General features: G+C 38.5%; 1 pseudogene; it reads left to right on the top strand.

The window, feature by feature from the left end:
* Positions 1-440: 440 nt before the first annotated feature.
* Positions 441-1,331, top strand: LOC138386260 (protein SET pseudogene; annotated as a pseudogene).
* The last annotated feature ends 4,667 nt before the right edge of the window (positions 1,332-5,998 follow it).

Raw genomic sequence — 5,998 nt, 5'->3', positions numbered from 1 at the left:
AATTAAATTATAAACTCATCAATGGCAGGCACCAAGCCTATATTTTCATGTATACCCATCTCTCAACCAGCACAGTATGAATGTGTAAATGGCATCCTACCAGTAGTTGTTTAACGAGGGAAAGCCCAGAATACTCTTGAGAATACAGAATCTGTGAGTCACTTTAGCCCACGTGAACACAAGAACAGCCTCTTTTGGCTTCATAGAAATAAAGTCTAAGCTTTGGAAAAAATCCCTAAAGGACACCTAAATTGCTTCTTTGTCTCACCCTGTGCTTTCATTTCCTGCACAATGAAAAACTGAAATAATACAGGTCCAAAAACTATTTAGAAGCAATTGGCTATTATTTACAAAAAATAAGAGAGAGGAAAAAACATTTTTTGAGCTTCTTCCTGATAGGAAGGAGACCCTTGGTCTGGTTCTTGGACTTTCCTCACAGAATGGCCCCCAAACGCCAGTCTCTGCTCCCATCTCAAAAGAAGAAACCAAGACATGCCTCCTGCCCCAAAGCCAAAGGAGGTATCGGTCTCTCTGGCTTTGCCAAAGAAGGGAAGAAAAGAACAGCAAAAAGCAATTGAACATATTGATGAGTGAAATGAAATAGACAGACTTAATGAACAAGCCAGTGAGGAGATCTTGAAAGTAGAATAAAAATATGACAACCTGTGCCAACCATTTGTGGGGCTTTTTGTTTTTGTGTTTTTTTTTTTTCAGAAGAGGTCAGATTGATCACCAAAATCCCAAATTTGGGGATGACATTTGTCAACATTCCACAGGTGTCTTCACTGCCTGGGGAGGAGAACAAAGAGAAGGACTGCATTATCTGACCAGAGTTGTAACAGAATTTGAAGATATTAAATCAGGTTACAGAATAGATATTTCTTTTGATGAAAATCCTTACTTCAAAAACAAAGTTCTCGCTAAAGAATTTCATCTGAGTGAGAGTGGGGATCCATCTTAAAAGTCTCCTGAAATCAAATGGAAATCTGGAAAGGATTTTATCCAATGCTCAAGTCAAATGCAGAATAAAGCCAGCAGGAAGAGGGCAGCCGGAGGAACCAGAGAGCTTTTGTACCTGGTTTACTGACCATTCTGATGCAGTTGCAGATGAGTTAGGAGAGGTCATCAAAGAGGATATTTGGCCAAATCATTACAGTACTATTTGGTTCCCAATATGGATGACGAAGAAGAGAGAGAAGAAGAAGATGATGACGATGGTGAAAAATAAGAAGGTTTGGAAGAGATTGATGAAGAAGGGGATGGAGGAAGGTGAAGATGAAGCTAATGATGAAGGGGAGAAAGGAGAGGAGAATAAAGGAGAAGATGACTAATAGAAGACTAATGGATTCTGACCTTCCTTTTAAAAATTTTCTCCAGTCCCTGGGAGCGAGTTGTAGTCTTTTTTTCCCTTCTTGTGCTTAGTCACCCTGTTCAGATTCTCAACTTATTTGTGGGGAAGATACCTTGAGAAGAATGCAAAGGGATAAGAATCTCTTACCCCCCTTCTGTTCTGAATTCATTTTTATCCCTTCCTATCTCAACAAAAACTGTATGGAATCAACATCAACAAGCTCTGTGGGAAAAAGGAAAAACCTGCTCCCTTGCTGTGCTGGAAGCTGGAGCGTGCAAGGCCCATGCGTAGTGGTACCTGGTATTCTAGTCTTTCTCCTTCTTTCTCTGTATGTTGGGCCAAAGAGTACATTGTGTCTCTATTGAATATGAACAGTTAGCATTTACCAACATCTATCTGTATACTTTCTCTTATTTAAAAAAAGAAAAAACCTTTTAAAACTGGGGTTTTAGAAGATCTGCACAGAGTAGTTTTGAGAGGTTTAGGTGGATCAAGTGGGCATTGTAGCAGCATGGCTTCTTCCTTGGCTTGTTTAATTGGGATGTTTCACGGACATCTTTGCAGTTTAAGATAATGCATTTATTTTATTTTTTTTTTTTTTTGAGACAGAGTCTCACTTTGTTGCCCAGACTAGAGTGAGTGCCGTGGCGTCAGCCTAGCTCACAGCAACCTCAAACTCCTGGGCTCAAGTGATCCTCCTGTCTCAGCCTCCCGAGTAGCTGGGACTACAGGCATGCACCACCATGCCCGGCTAATTTTTTCTCTATATATTTTTAGCTGTCCATATAATTTCTTTCTATTTTTTTTTAGTAGAGATGGGGTCTCGCTCTTGCTCAGGCTGGTCTCGAACTCCTGAGCTCAAACGATCCGCCCACCTCGGCCTCCCAGAGAGCTAGGATTACAGGCGTGAGCCACCGCGCCCGGCCAAGATAATGCATTTAAAATAAATTCTTTCCTGATGCTGACTTGAGTCCTGCCACTCAACGGGAGAATCAACAGAACCTGCAGGAGCTTATTTGGAACTGACACTCTCTATTGTAATATTGTCCCTGTTTATTTTTTAAATTTTCTTTTTGTTTCACTGGAAAGATGATGCTCAGTTTTACATGTTAAAAGTGTACAAATTGCTTTGTTACAATTAAACTAAATGTGTACACAAATGAAAAAAGATAGAGAAAATAAACTCTTTTCCTATATAACAGGAAATTAGATAAGAATTAGGTTTTGTGTTCATCATTTAAATATTTTATCTTTTTCTGTGAACAAATGTCTGTTTAAATTCAAAACATGGTGAAATGGTTAAGGCCACAAACTCTGGAGATGGAATCTCTGGTTCGACTCTCAGCTCTGTCACTTACCAGCTACGTAACCTTGAGAGAGTTACTTAATGTCTCTGTGCTATGGTTTCCTCCTAGATAAAATGAGGATAATGGCACTTACCCCACGGGGTTGTTATGAACAGTAAATGAGTAGGCGCCTGTAATGCCTGAAACGTGGTAAGTCATATACTAAATTGTTGCTTAATAAATAAATAAGGTCATGGGACTTGAAAAGGAAAGAAAAGAACAAGCAAAATTATACACTGTTAAGAACCAGAAAGAATTTTGGAAGCGAGATACTCTTTCTTTTTTATACCTTGCTTGATAGCTCTAACTTTAAGTATTATTATCAATTCCCTCCCCTACAATACTGCAGCTCTTACCTTGTACATAAATCTCCTTGTTCTGATTGGTTTAATATGTGGTTACAAACTTTTTGAGATCATAGACTGTAACAGTAAGCAGCACATTGCTGATAATGTATAAATGTGAAGGTTTTCATGAATAAATAAATAAAGACAAAAGGTATGAAGAGATAGGATGAAAAATTTCAGTTTAAAGTTAAAAAGCTCACTGGGTAGGGGCTGTGGTGAAGAGGAATATTGGAGAAGGAACTGCAGAAAGTAGTAATGGGGCAAGAGTCACTTGACCAACTAGATAACATCTAGTCTGCAGTCTGAGAAAAGCACTTATTTGGTTGATTGAAAACTATGTAGGTCCCACCCAACAGGCTGTGTTTTTATTTCCCCATTCTTCTGTCACCTCGGCAGGTGTGGCTTATCATTCTGCTCTCATCTTGCCTGTCCCATTTGCCCTGTTACCTCTGCTCCTTTCTCTTTATCCCTCAGAACTCACCTGACTGGGTCCTTACCATCTGCTCTATGTCCTAGCTTCAGGACTGCTCTAGAGAGATCACAGAATGGCCCAGGGCATATCCCAAACCAAACATATCCCAGCTTTCATAGCAACTTTTTGCTATCCCTAACCAAAGACCCAGAAATTTTTCTTCCAAAGGAGGAGATGTACCTTGGGCTCACATCCTTGCCCCATTACTAATTTCTGCTGTTCTTCCTCTTCACCACAGCTCCTACTCAGTTAACCATTTATAGATACAAATATAAAATTATAAATGTAATATGAGGATATTTTAATGTGCCACCTCTATAAAAAAGGAGATCATTTACTTGATTCAATTTGGGTTGACATAATATTTGTAGCCCTTGGACCACACCAGCCCCAGAAAGAAATCATGGTCCCAACTTTTATACAGAGGCATTTTTTTTCAAATCCACTCCCAGTTTTTCCTGGGACTTAAACTCTGTCAGATTCTGTATCTTCCCTAGGGTGATGAGTTTTGACATTCCATTGTGTAAGAATTTCTATAGCAGAGTAGAGGAGGAAGAAAACCTTCTGTCACCCAATGTAACATTTGCTGCACAAAAAGAGGCTAATAAAGGCATGCCTTCCAGAGAAGAGCTTTGAACTAGGTCTCTGAGGTATGCGCTGGTCATGAATTTGTGGAAGAAAATGAGGAATAACTTTCCCAAAGAGAAGTGCTCATTTTACTGTGAAACAACGGTGTGGAGGAAGATGAATTTTTACTCCCTGTTCACTGCACCCTATGTTCACAGGATTTCTTGCTGAAAAGTTTGTGATAACTTACCCTCAACCCACAGGTCATGCCTTTGACCATTATGTCCTTTGAGAATATAAAGGATAACAGAATTTTAGAGGGACCTTAAAGTAACATTGTCTAATTTCCTTACTTATAGTAAGGAAATTTGGCCCAGAGAGGCAAAATGACATGGCCACAGCTCACTTTAAAAGCTCATTAGAATCAGATGCTAGCATTTGAACCCAGATCTCCTAATTATACTGACACTGGGCTGTAGTACAATGATCCATAGTAATGAAAGAAACCTTAGAAATTATGACATTGTATAAAGTATTAACACAACAATTCAATACTAATAGCACCAATGTTTATTATTTTATTAAAAGTTATTGTCTATTTAAATCCAGTGCATTAAACTCTCTTTGGGCAATCAGACAAGTCTCAGTTAACAACTGCGTCTGAGTTAACAACAATGAGCAGTTTGTTTATTCTTTCCTTCCCAGGAATTGCATTTTATAAACTGATCACAAGCTTGATTATACTACAGAGAAGAGGTGGGCTTGTATCTTGCCTTCCCTGGGCCTCACCTGAGCAGTTAGGATGATCTGGGATAGGTAGCCAGAGCGATGAGACATATAAAGGGACATGTTGTTAAAACGGGAATGCTCCTGGCATTTCCCTTGCCCTTTTGCATTAATATGGGGCTCTGGTTTCCCCCAAACTTGCCCTCTGAGAACGTCTCTGCCATAGCCAGATTCATCCTCTGTCTTTTGTAATACAGAATCAGAAAGAAATGACGAGGGAGAGGGAACATGAATGAGGGACAAAAGGGCTCCCCTGAGTTGGAGAAGAGAAGCATCACAGGGTGCAAAAGAAGAGGATGGGAAAGGAGAGAGAACAGGAGGACACGTGGCTATGAGTGCTGTATCCTCTTCCAGGATTCAAGAAATATAAATTTAAAACTTGAGTTTGTTCAGAATTACTTTTTGCCTGCTGGATTATGTTTTATTAATCACAACATCGCTCTGAGGTAGAGCCATGTGGGTAACTATGAGAAAAACAGTTTAAATTATCTTGAGTTTTAAATTTTGTTATATTATATTTATATTCTATTTTTATGGTACCTGCCTTCACTTTTCGAGAAATTGGTGGCTTTTTTTATTAATACATAAAAGTTCTGGATCTTACAATAGCTTGTAGAAATCATTCTAGTAGCTACCAAAATCTATGGGACACAGCAAAAGCATAAAGCATTCCTCAGGGGAAATTCACAGCCTTAAATGCCGATATCAAAAAGACAGAAAGATCACAAATTAACAACCTAATGTCATACCTCAAGGAACTAGAAAAGGAAGAATAAACCAAACCCAAAGGCAGACCAAAAAAAAATAAAATAAAAAAAAATGAAAGTCACAGCAGAACTGAATGAATTGGAAAACAAAAAAAGCCAATTAGGATTAATGAAACAAAAAGGATTAATGAAACAAACAAAAAAAAAGTTGGTTCTTTGAAAAGATAAACAAAATTGACAGACTACTTGCTAGATTAACAAAGAACAGAATAAAAAGGACCCAAATAAACTCAATCAGAAATGAAAAAGGTGACATTACAACTGATACCACAGAAATACAAAATACTATCCATGAATACTACATAAGTCTCTACTTGCATAAACTAGAGAACCTAGAGGAAATGGACAAGTTCCTGGAAACA

This window comes from Eulemur rufifrons, chromosome 7, assembly GCF_041146395.1.
Source record: "Eulemur rufifrons isolate Redbay chromosome 7, OSU_ERuf_1, whole genome shotgun sequence".
NCBI lineage: Eukaryota > Metazoa > Chordata > Mammalia > Primates > Lemuridae > Eulemur > Eulemur rufifrons.
Note: the sequence above shows the minus strand (reverse complement) of the source record. Positions and strands in the feature narration are given on the sequence as shown.